The sequence below is a fragment of the Microtus ochrogaster genome, chromosome 10 (genome assembly GCF_000317375.1).
Source record: "Microtus ochrogaster isolate Prairie Vole_2 chromosome 10, MicOch1.0, whole genome shotgun sequence".
NCBI lineage: Eukaryota > Metazoa > Chordata > Mammalia > Rodentia > Cricetidae > Microtus > Microtus ochrogaster.
The window spans coordinates 82998593-83011496 of NC_022016.1; the positions used below are offsets into that span (position 1 = coordinate 82998593).

Here is a 12904-nt window from a genome sequence, read left to right on the forward strand (position 1 = left end):
CCTTCACAAGCCTGCCTTGGCATGACAGCCCCCATACAATACACTAACAAACAAATGTGTGTGTGCGGGTTAAGTTCAGTGGGAGCAGTAATGTGCATGTCATCATGCATCTGTCACCATTGCCAGCTCCAGAACCTTCTCATGGTCCCCATTGAAAGTCTGTCCCAGGCAGCCCTCTCTCCATCTTCACCACCCCACCCTGAGCCCCAACACCCACCAATCTAGATCAGTCTCTGAATTCATCCTCTATGAGGACCACGTAGAAGTGAAAACATACTATATTTGTCTTTTTGTGACTTACTTCATTTTCCAAAATATTCTCAAGGTTCGTCTTTGAGCAGATGTAGGATTCCCTGCCCTTCTAAGTCTGAATTGTAACTCACTGTCTGTACAGATTGCAGTTGTCCATCCATGTGTCCATCATCAGTAGACATATGGGTTGCTCCCACCCTTGGCTCTGATGAGTAGCAATGCCATGAGCACGACTTTCAGTTCTTTTGGACACTGTGATGGTTCATCTTCATTGTTAACTTGACTGGATTTAGAATTGCCATGGAAACACATGCTGAGCATGTCCACGAATGCATCTTCAGAAGAGCTAACTGAGGAGGGAGACCCACCCTGAGTGCAGTAGCACCATCCCGTGGGCTGTGGTCCCGAACTGAGTAAAAGGAGGTGAGCTGAGCCCGAGCATTTGTCTCTTTTAGTTTCCTGACTGTAGATGTGATGTGACTAGCCACCTCACGTTCCCGCCACCGTGCTTTCTGCCACGATGGACTGTACCCCAATCTGTGAGCCGGAATGAATCCTTCTAGAAGCTGGGTTTGTTGGGCATGCTGGCACAGCAGCAAGAAGAGCACCTAATTCAGTGGGCCACTGCTGTGATGCACCCGGCTGGGTGGTTCACAGGACTTGAGAACTAGTTCGCAGGGAAATGCGGAAGAGTTTGGAGCCGTGGGCCAGCATGCTGTTAGCAGTACTGTCCTTGTGGGGGTTTGGAAGAATGCAGAGAGAAATGTGGGCAGTGGAGACCTGCATTAGGAGGTTTCAGAGAGGAACAGATACTCTGTTGGGAAGTAGGCCTGAAGCCATTCGTTTTTTATTCTGGCAACTAAAGTTATGTCTGCATTCTACCTGTGTCCTGAGAATCTGAGTGAGACCTAAAGATGATGAGCCAGTTTATCTGGCAGAAGAAATTTCAAGAAATTTAGCATCTTTACACTGTGGCGTGGTTATTACTTCACCGCTCTCATCCGGTCTGCGGGTGGCAGGGAGCAGCAAGTGGAACAGAAAGGTGGGGCAAATGTGTGGATTGGCTCAGAAAGGTGTGTGAGAGAGTATAAAGATGTGTGCAGGGAGGGCGGGGAGAGGAGGCAGCTTTAGTTGTGACAGAGATGACAGCCATCGACGACTGACTACATGTTCTGCGCTGGGACACGTGGAAACTGGCCTTAGGTCGAGACGCCGCCGCCACCCCTTGCACATCGAGCCCTCATGTTGTCACAGCACAGATACATTCGAAAGGAGAGACCCTGAAGTGAGAATGCAGAGAAAGGGTTTTCTGCTCCGAATCGGCCACCTAGGCAAGCACCCAGACTCGGCCTTGAAGGCACGCAGAGGCTATTGTGTTTGTGGTCCGAGGGGGTTAGGCTACGCCTTGGACTGACAGCAGAGCCTGGCACCGTCATCCAGCTGGTGTTAGTTTTGCAGTCACAGAAGATTTGAGAAGGTGGTCATAGGGACTTGCACCGAGGTTCCAGAAAGCTGTCGAAGCTAGGCAGTGCGTGGCAGGCTTAGAGTCCCTGCAGGAGACCTGGAGCTCATTGCAGACCTGAAAAGGTGAAGCCTAGGTTGCAAAGGAGACCCCAAGTGTGTTGGAGCGCTAAGATCATAGGACATCTGCCAAGGAAAGCTGCAGGCATGGAGTAGAGCTGGTCCGAGAGTCAGTGTGCCGCAGGACGGTAGGAGGGATTGATGACCTCATGAGCTCCAGATGTCAAACACGGAGCCGCAGAAATAGGCGTTTGCCCTTCTGAGTCTGAGTCTTGCTTTGGTCTGGTACGTCCATCCTGCTCTCCTTCCTCCCTTTAGGGCAGGGGTGTTTGTTCTCTGCACTCTGTAGTGGACGATATATAACCTGCCTTTTGATTTTATAGATGGGAAACAGCCTTGGGTCTTAGAAGAGGTTTTGGATTTTTGAATGGTGTTGGCGCCATTAAAGACTATGGGGACTTTTAGGAATAGACTAAGTTCATTTCACATTATAAGATGAAGTTGAGACATTGCCGGGGATGGACGAGCATGGCTTAATAGTGATGCTCCTGGGCGCTGTGTGGGCAAAGGGTAAAGTTGCATTGATTAATCATCATTGTAAACTTGACTGGGTTAGACTCACTGTGAGGACACGCCTCTGGCTCTGTGAATGAGGGTATTTCCAGGAAGGTTTAACCAAGAAAGGAAAGTCTTCCCTGAATGTGGGTGCCACTATCCCATCGACAGGAGTCCCAGACTGAATAAGGAGAGAAAGCAAGAGGGGCCTAGGAGATGTCCCCATGGGTAGAAGTACTCGACACAGAAGCCTGAGAGACTTAGCTCAGTCCCCAGGACCTGCCCAAAGGTAGGAGAGAGCTGACTCCACAGAGCTGTCCTCCGACCTCATCATGTGTGCCGCGATGCATGGACCCATAACCTAACCCAACATTTCTCTTCCCCTCCCTCCCTCTTCCTCTCTCGTCCTCCCCCACCCACATAGAATGATAAATAATTTTTTTTTTAAAAAAGGAGAAGTGAGCTGAGCACCGGCATTCCTCTCTCTGCTTCCTGACTGCAGACGCAGTGTGACCAGCTGTCTCACGCTCCTGCCACCACGCCTCCTCTGCCACAGTGGCTGGCACCCTCAAACTTCCTTACGTTCCTGTCCTCAGGTGTTTTGCCCCAGTGGTGAGAACTAACTGTAGCCAGTAGCGATGTGTGCCCCACATGGAATTGCTAGAGACCATGGTCATTCTATCTTGAGGTTTCTAATGAACCTCCATAGTGTTTCCCACCACAACTGCATTATACAAAGCAAAGCATTCTAAATAAATGAGCCTTTAAAAAAATGATTTTTTTAAACTTGTGCATATGAAAAAAAAAGAAACTTGTGCATATGAGTATGCACATGTATGCAGGATCCATGGGTGTCAGAGAGGACACCACCCCCTCCCCCCTGGAGCTGGCGTGAGCCACCAGACATGGGTGCTAGAAACCGAACTCACGTCCTCTGCAAGAGCAGTGCTTTCTCTTCATCTCTGAGCCATCTCTCCAGCCCACGGTCTGACAGGCGGTAAGGCAGCTTTGTGCTCTAAGACAGTACTGTTCCTATCCTGCCAAGTAGTTTGCCACGTGGATGCCCGGTAAATAGTGGTAGCTACCACCTCACGCACAAACACACGTCACAGATTAATGCTCCCAACTGGCCACACAGAGAGCTGCCTGAGCCTGTGGCACCGCTGGAAGACCTACTCTGTGCTGGGAGTTGTCGGACCCCTGTGCATTCGCCATCCTCTGGTTACCTCAGCAGCCTGCAGGGGCTGGGAGTTCATCTTAACTTTCGCAGGTAAAAATGAGGCTGAGCTGCTGATGAGGATCCTCACCCTCAGGCTGTTCACCTGAAAGACACTTTCTGATTCATCTTTCCTGGCTCGTGTGTGTGTCCATGTGTGTGGAGGCCAGAGGACAAACTCAGGTGGTTCCTCAGCGGTCAGCTACCTTGTGCTTTTTGTTTTGTTTCTTAAGGCCTCTCTGATGTAGCTGCTCCTGCCTTGCAAACACTGGGATGGAAGGTGAGCACCACCATGCTCGGTGGTGTTTTTTTGTTTTGTTTTGGTCATTTATTTTGTGTGTGTATGTTTATGGACACATGCATGCCACTGTGCATGTGTGGAGGTCAGAGTTCAGCTTGCAGGAGTCACTTCCCTCCTCCTATCTGTGGGATCCAGCACTTGAATTTGTGTTGTTGGGGTTGGCAGCAAGTGCCTTTATCCACCGAGCCATCTTGCCAGCCCACCTTCTCTATTGAGATAAGTTCCCTGACTGGCCTGGAGCTCTGACTGGCTAAGTGGCCAGCTAAAAAGCCCCAGGGATCCACCTGTCTCTGCCTTCCCAGGGCTGGGATGACAAACACATGCTGCCATGCCCGGCTTTTAAATGTGGGCTGTGGGCATCAAATCAAGTCTTCCTGCTTGGAGGGCAAGCACTTTACCAACTAAGTGTCTCCCTAGCCCCCTCTTGGTTCTTAACCTCCTTTCCCCAAAGCAAAAAAGAAGGAAAATAGAAAAGGAAAGGGAGAGGAAGGTGGCACATCAGCCGTTTGTGATGGCTTCTCAGGGACAGGTCAGAGTACCAGTCTCAGTATGTAAGCTCGATGGCTGGCTGGCAGGTCCCTCCCTCACTTTAGCTTGCCAGACTGAGCCCAGCTGCCATGTTTATGGACCTGCTGCCCTGCCCTGCCCTTTGCAACAGGGAGTGTGACTCTAACCGCTCTGTGGGGAGAGGACATGGCTCTCCACGAGTTCTGCTTTCTGGTTCCCACCCAGAAGCCCAGGGGAGCGAATGTACTAGTGGACTTTGTGCTGGGCGCTGTCTTCCCTGCCACTCCCTGGCTCACTGCCCGATGTCCAGTCCCTGCTTCCTGCTGTGATGAGGCCCAGTGTCCTTGCCACTGGGCTCCAGACAGGGTTTCATATTCTTGCAACTTCTCCAGGGGGTTTCTGGTAGCTTCTGGCTGGTTGTCCTGGGAATGCGCTGTTTAAATTTTCAGCACAACCGTATCAAAATCTAAACTCTGACCTCCCCCCCTCCGCCCGCTCTTAAGTTCAGTGGCCTTCCTGTCTGTGACTGGGGCAGGATGAGGGGGCAAGTCCTTCTAAAGTAGCAGTTCTCAGCATATAGGCCGTGACCCCTTTGGGGGGGGTCTAACCACCCTTGCATAGGAGTTGCCTAAGACCATCGGAAAACACAGATATTTACATTATGATTCATAACAAAATTACAGTTACGGAGTTGAAACAAAATAATTTTATGGTTGGGATCACCACAACATGAGGAACTGTACTAAAGGGTCGCAGCAACAGGAAGGTCGAGAACCCCCTGCTCTGAGACAAACAAGGACCAGGGTTGAGTTCAAAGACTTAAGCAATCTTTCAGTGAGGTACGACCTCTGCTTTCTCTGAGGTAGACCCCCAGCCTGACTGGTGAAGGCAGTGGCTCACTTGCTTGTGCCCCGAGCCCTCCCTGGGTCATGGGTCGTGGGTCATGGGTCGTGGGTCATGGGTCGTGGGTCATGGGTCGTGGGTCATGGGCACAAGCCATCTGGAGGATGAGAGGGTGAGATGGAGCTGAGAGGGGACTGACCCTGACCTCAGTCCCACCAGACTTGGACTTAAGTCCCGCCGCTGGCCCCACCCCCTCGGTTTTGAGGATCATTTCCTTACTATGCTCAGGATGGGGGTCTAGCTCCGCATACACTGGGAGGCCGCGGACACCCTGTGCATCCTCCAACCTCTCTGCCCCCACCTTCATTCTGTTTCCTGTTCCCTGTGCGCTGTCTCTCCCCTGGGCCAATCCCTGAACCCAGAGCAAGGTACTGTTCTGGTCAGAGAAAAATGCAGTTCCAAGGAGGCTACGGAGTAGGGGACCCAAGTGAGCCTGAGGATGGACTGAGGGAATATTTAAGAGTATCTTCCAGGTGTTTGGTGGCTCCTATATGACAAGGATTTGGACCTTCTCCAAGGTTAGAGCCCCTACACCCCCCAACACTAGGCGGTGAATAGGGCTACTCTGCCTTCCAGGTCAAAGTGTGGGAAAGAGAAAGCATGGCCCACTCACATGGGTGCCCGGAACGTAGTAAGGAATCGGGTAGAGGAAGGACAGATGCTTCTCCCTGCATGCTACCCTGCTGCAGGGAGCCTGGAGACTTGGAGAGAGGGTCTGAGGAGGGATGAGGTGTGTCACCCAGCTCTTTTTCGCTCCTTTTCTGCTTGAGCTTCCCTCCAGGGTCTACTTATGGCAGTGGGGTGTCCCTGCATGGGAGAGAGCATGCCCTAGGAGAGGCTGATTCTGAAGGGAAGGTTCTGGATGTGCTAGGACAGGAGGAGATTAGGGGACCAGAGCCCTGACTGTGCTAGCTGCACCTGAAACCCTACTGCCCAACCTCTGAGGACAGTGCCGAGCCCTGGTGCAGTCCTGGCCGCTCCCCTGCCAAGTTCAGCTAGAGCCTGGTGAAAAGTGCCTTTGCTCCTCTGGTGGTGAGTTTACTCATCGGATGGCAAGCTGCTTGGCCAGGGGTGGGAGGTGGGTGGGGGTGAGAGGATTGGTCATGGCTGGCAGGCTGTGCGAGAACTGTGTCGGTCCTCAGCATGCCCCTGCCTGGGCTGATATTTCTGGTGAGTCCCTTCTTGAGGTCTGATGGATAGGGGCATCACCTCTGCACCTGCCAAGCTTACTGGTGGAAAATGGTGTTGTGGACTTGGCTCAGTGCTCTGTGCCGTGGCCTGTGTTGGCCGTGACTCTGCAGTTACTGGGGTTCTGTGTGTTTCCCTGTCTTCCTGAGTGGGATGACACAGGGTCCCCAGGTCTTGGGAAATATTCAGAGGCATAGGAAGGGAATGAGTTACCTACTGGCCTCCCACTGGCTTGCAGCCTCCAGTCTTGGAGGGCCCTTAAACTGCTGAGCCGATTCCCCTGTAATTGTTCCCAGCAGTAAGGAGGGAGGCCTGCTAGGCCTTGGTGTTTGTTTTGCCTTCTGTGTTAGGCCAGTGGTAACCAAGGGCCGTTTCCCCTTGGTGACGGTGGAACTGGCTCTGGCCAGGAGTGATCAAGCAGCTCAGCACGGCAAGCCAGGCCGGGGGGCCCTGTGGGGCAGCCACGTTCAGAAGGATCCCCAGGTTTCAGCCACCCGATGCTGCTTCCATTTTGCTCTCTAATTCTCTCCCCCATCCCCTGGGGTGAAGACCCACAAGACTTTTCTCCTGGCTTTTTCCCAAGGCACTTGCCTGGAACATTCCAGAACTCTGGATTTTGTGGTAGGTGTTGGGAGTCTGTGAGGCCACTTGCTGGCTGGCCACATGTGGGCGGGTCTTGGACAGGCTCATGGACTTCAGCCAAGATACAGGGTTGTGACTGACCACATGCCTAGGTTTCTGCAGGCCCAGGGTCCTGAGGTAATCCCAGGCAGAGTTTGGAGGAGATGGTGGTGAGGCAACCGTGGAGGCCAACCAGAGAAGGCTCTATGGAGGAGGCAGCCAGTGTAGACCTGAGAGATGAGCTTCAGCTGACTGCAGGCCATTTAAGGGCAAAGACTTTTCTAGCAGTTGTGGTGCTGAGAAGTCCCAGGGTCTACCTTGCCCACAGGAATCTAAAGGATATCTGAAGTAGGAGGACCTGAACGGACAGCTGAAGCTTGAAGGGTGGGCAGAGGGAGACTGGACCGTGAATAGGGGAGGAGCCTCAGGGTGGCGTCACCACAACTGTCCTCCCAGATCGCTATGACCACTGCCTTCTGTAACGTCTAGGAACACAGTCTGTGCTCTACCCTGTCTACCTCTATGGGTCTTACAAAAGGGCTGGCATCTCTGACCCAGGACAGGGATCATTGTCTGACACCTCTGTCACATGGTCAGTTGTTTCAGGACCAGCTTCCTGGAGGGAGATGAAGCCCTCCAAGCTTCCCCCTCCCAAAGAGCCCACACTAACAGTCCCAAGCCACCTGAGCTCATGTCACCTGAGGTCTGTCTGTTGCAGGTCCCCTCTGCGGGACCTTGGCTATGCATTTTCATCGAGCTCTTGGCATATGGGCTTTGCTGGGTGTCACAAGATTGAGGATGTGCCAGGTGACTGGTCCCCTCCTCCTTTTTAAAGGGACAGTGTGCCTGTGTTGTATCCATAAGAGTCAGACTGGTCCACGTGCAGAATCTCTATGCTGTCTGGTTTTCTGTTTGGGGGCCTGGAGAGGGTGCTGTCAATCAGGAGAGATGAGTGCAGGGAGGAGGCTGTGCAACTTTCACACGGGTCCCTGCCACCAGCCCAGCTGCCAATACCATTAAGCCTCAGTGATTCATTGTAGTGCGCTGTGTTATGAAAACGCAGGTCCCAGCGGCTTGTTTTGTTGGCAGGTCCTGTCGCCTCAGCAGAAAAGAACTGTTTTTGATATGGGAACAGAAACTCAGACAGCAGGAGAGCTCGGCAGTGCCTTCGGTAGGAGCAGGGATTGCGGTCCAGCTCCAGCTGTGGGAACCTGAGTCTGGCAGGAAGGCCTGCAGGGAGGGCCTGAGGAGGGGTCTTCCCACAATTGGTCTGGTGGCAGCTGCCCAGCTGGGGTGTGCCAGGCCTTCCTGCTTGTGCCTGCATAGTGACATGCATGCTGTTGTCTTGTGTCATGGGAACTCCACTGCAGATGTACCTGTCTGAAGTTGGGCCTTGCTGCTTCCAGAGCTCTCTGCCAGCAAGGGCAGAGTATGCCTGGGGCGGCAGGAGCTGGGCCTTCCCAAGGCTGAGCTGGTTGCTGGGACGAGTGAGTGCTCTCCTTCTCTGCACCAGTTGTTACCCTGGGTTGACCCGTTAAATGACGCTCTGGCCACCTTCTCCCCATTCATTCCCTTTGTGCTCTCGGGATTTGAGAACTGGAATAGACAGGCCCCAGATCCAAACTGCTTTCCTGAGAAACTTTCCTTGTGCTCAGTCCTTGACTTCCAGGTGTCAGGGAGCAGAGGAAGCTGAAATGAGCATCCCGGGCCAAAGAGATGGCTCAGGGGCTACAGGGGCTTGCTACCAAGCCCGAGGACCTGCGTTTGATTCCTGGGACCCGCATGGTAGGAGAGAAATACCTCCCCGTAACTTTTCCTCGGACCTCCACGCATGCTTTGTGACACTGCTGTGTAGCAGTTTCCTCCAGAGATGAAAATTTAATTCACCAGACACTGGGTGAAGTCCCCAGGGGCTCTGTGGCTGTTACCCAACCTGAGATGGCCCAAAGTAACACAGAGCTAAGTCAGCAGTTTAGGTCTGCTGCTCTTTGCCAAGATGGCTGAGTTTGGGGTAGGAGTTGGTTTTGAATTTGCATGTCTGTGTTGAAACCCTATCTCAGGAGACATAGCCCTCCTCTCTTCTTTTTCCTCACACCACTAAATCCAAATACATCTCCAATGTTAGCTATTTAGCTGTTTTTACGTGTGTGTGTGTGTGTGTGTGTGTGCATACAGGCATGTACATGCCTATTGTGTGACAAAACTTTTACTGGGGAGACGCAATATCAATGTACAATCACCCCAGACAGGAAACCATGACTGACCAAACTGTGGACACCACCAGACTCCAGCTCGGTGAACTAATGAGCTTTATTGGGTTACTGGCAGAAATATAGGTGAGGGGTCAGTTTCAGGAGCAGAAGAGACCCAGCTGCATCCCCAAAGCCCACCCATAGGGTTACAGCTCACAAAGCTGGGAACCTGGAGCACACAGCACAGCCTGCAGGCAGCTCAGCAGGCTGGAGAGCCTTCTTTCCAGGTGCCTCCCTCCGTTGGTCTAAAGCTCTTCCAGGCAGCTCTGCTGGCTTCTGTTCCTGCCAGGCAGCTGCTCTGCTCTCAGAGTCTTCCTTGCAGCTTGGCTTTGCCCCTCTGGGAGGGACTCTCAGGGGGCCTAGTGAATCTAATCAGTTTCAAGGACTTCCTGAAGCTGTTTTGAGTTGTTTCCCTTCCTGCTTAAGGAGCTTCCCTGCAGGGTGGAATGTTTTCATCTCTGGAGGAAACGGCTACACAGCAACACTGCAGAGCATGCTTGGAGGTCCGAGGAAAAGTTACAGGGAGGTATTTCCTACCATGCGGGTCCCAGGAATCCAAGGACTCAGGTCCTTGAGCTTGGTAGCCAGCCTCTATACCCTCTGAGCCATCTCTTTGGCCCTGGACACTCATTTCATGCCGAACTTCCCATGGGATCTACATTTTACCCTCTAAGCAGCCGGTGAGGTTGGAGCATCGTTGCCTTCACTTAGGTGCATGGGGGACGCAGAGCACAGAGAGGTGAGGAAATAAGGCCACTTAGAAGCTGGTAACTTGACAGCCCAGCCCTAGACTGCACACATGGCCTCTATGGTTTGACAGGCACTTGGCTAAACCTTCTCCCTTGACCCTGTTTCTCAGCCAGCTTTCATGTGAGCCCAGCCCAGCTGGAAAGGGCCTCTGGGAAGTGACGGCACCTGTGTGAGGTGCCTGGGCTGTGCTCAGGCTCTCGGTGGTAATGGTCCAAGAACACATCACTTTGTCCATTAGAATGAGTTTGCGTGTGGGAACAAGCCTGGTTCGTCTGAGTGTGGGCGTGGCACTTCTGTGGCATAGTTTTGCTGGCCAGGCTGAGACATCAGCAGCAGGGGAGCAAGCAGGAGCTGAGTAGCCAGAGTGATTTCCTGATACATCCCATGCCAGCATCACCACACTGTTGTAGTTTGGCTGTGCTGGTCACCACTCCCCAGTCCTCTGTTTGAGCACAGGCGGGAGACACAGGTACACATTCCGGATTCCGCCAGAGAAGCTTGATTCACCGGTGCCTGTTCAAGGATGCAAAGCTGGCAGCCAAGCCCGGTGCTCTTTTCTTTTGCAGAGAGAGAAGTATGTGGGTGCAGGGCCAGAGGATCACAGCAGGCAGGCTCTAGAAGGCTCTTAACTCCCACATCTTATACCATTAGTCCATTAGCTGTGGCTGGTTTGAAGCATTGGCTGCAAGCCAGTGCTCGGTCAGCCAGGTCCCCTGTAGGTTCTGGGTGTCCTTCAGCCTTGCAGCTCTGACCTACCCTCCTCCTGTGATCGTGAGCATGCAATGTGGCATGCTTTCATTTAGTATGCTTCAGATAGCCTAACATTAACCTGTGTGTGTGCATACATGTGTGGCAGAGTACCCGTGTGTATGTGTGGAAGACACAAGTCAGTCTGTTGTGGTATTATCAGGAGTTAGCTGCTTTGCTTTTGGAGTCAGGGTCTCTCCCTGGGACCAACTGATCAGACTGGACTGGCTGTCCCATGGCCTTGGGACTAACTGGTCAGCCTAGACTGGCTGGCCCCTGGATCCCCAGGGCTCTTCCTTGTTCCACGTCTGCAGAGCTGGGCTTTGTCCATGGTGCTTGGGGTTGGATGAGGGTCTTTATGCTTGTGCGGCAAGCACTTTAGGAACTGAGCTCTCTCCCCAGCCCACGTTAACCTGTATTTTTAAAAATGTGTGTGTACATGTACATGTGTGTGCCTGTGTGTGCACTATGGTATGTACAAGTGGAGATCAGAGGACAACTTGGAGTCAGTTCTCTCCACCATGTGGGTCCCATGACCAAACTCAGGTCATCAGGTTTGGTGGCAAGTGCCTTTACATGCTATGCCATCTTGCCAACCCACTATTAATCTTTTTAGAAAGCACAATTCAGTGGTATCTTGTGTACACACACATACACACACACACACCCCGCATCCCACTTAGTCCCCAAACATTTACTGGCCTCTACAATCTGCTTTGGTCTATGTGGATTCTCCCACTCTGGTCATTCCATAAGATGGAACTATAGGCTGTGTGATGGTTTGTGTCTGGCTGCTTTCACTTAGCCTAAAGTTTTCAAGGTCTAGTCACAGGGTGACATACACCAAGACACTGTTCTTTCATGGCCGAATAGCATTGTATTGTATGTGTGAACTGCAGTTAGTCAACCTCGTCATCTGTTGATGGGCACTTGGGACCAGTGTTTCTGACAGGTGATGAATAGTCTGTCCATGCACTGGGCAAGAGGTCATTTATCTCCCTCCTTGCTCCGTTCTGCATGGGATAAGCTGGTGCATGGACATTTGCTCCCCAGAACCTCGTCTGAAGCGCCAGATTCATTTGTTTACCACCTTTGGACTTGCTGGGGCCTCTCCTCTAGAGGTCAAGGTCTTTCCAGGCTAATGAATGGTCTTGGAACAGGAAGGCCAGGACAGGTAAGAAGTTCCTGGAGGCCATAGGAACTGAGAAGTTAAAGTTGTTGCTTTTCCCAGTGCCCTTGAGATCAGGGACTTGCCTCTCTGAGGCCTCCTGTTCAGTCCTGTGGACTGGTGCTGTGGCTGCTACCGTTTAGGACCCTTAACTAGTTTGTCGGAAGCAGTCTATTAGAAGTCTGTTTGACAGACTTGCTCAGCAGAAACTCTCCAGCATCTTGAGCCTGCCACCCTGCAGTCCAGAGACCAGGAAACCTCTAGGCAAGTTGGGCGTCTTTAATGTCTTCTACAAATGATGGCTGTGAAATGGGGGTTCTGAGAGCCAAGATTTTGAGGGTGAGAGTGAACTAAAGGAAATCCTTCCAGGTCACTCTGTTAAAGAAAAAAATCTTAACTGTATATGTGACCATCCTTAAAAGAACCTAGGTATCACTCAGACGTGATAAGCATCTACAAAGGGCTGTTTATACAACCATTAACACATTAAACCAATGCAAGAGCTAAGATAGGACTAGGAAAAACAACCCGTGTGCTGGGTGTGGTTTGACCTTTGGTTGTAAATGACTATCGTTGTATCTGCACTCTAGAATGGTCCAGAAGGCAGATATACATGTCTTATGACTTCTTATATGTGACATTTGAAATAGTTCATTCATATCAAGGTAGAACGAGAGTTTTCTAGAAAGTGAAAGGAGTTGGGGAGAGATGGCTCAGTGGATAAAGTGCTTGCTACACTATCATGAGAACTGGAGTTCAGATCATAGTGACTCCCTGTAACCCCAGTGCGTGGGAGGTGAAGACAGGGTACTCCTGCACATTGGCTACCCTAGCCAAGTCAGTGAGGTCCAGGTTCAGTGAGAGAGACCCTGCACACACAAAGGGACGGCACACACACACACACACACACACACACACACACA

At 51.9% G+C, this 12904-nt stretch overlaps 1 protein-coding gene across 4 annotated transcripts in view; it reads left to right on the top strand.

Moving 5' to 3' along the window:
- The window catches only part of Spsb1 (splA/ryanodine receptor domain and SOCS box containing 1), a 101710-nt gene that overhangs the window by 67596 nt on the left and 21210 nt on the right, over positions 1-12904 (top strand). The window contains exon 1 of one of the 4 annotated variants that reach the window (XM_026781808.1): positions 6863-7064. The exons of the other annotated variants lie outside the window; for them this stretch is intronic. The gene's annotated coding sequence lies outside the window, so the exon portion shown is untranslated. Of the gene's footprint in view, positions 1-6862; positions 7065-12904 lie in introns of those variants that run through there. 4 annotated transcript variants of the gene reach the window in all.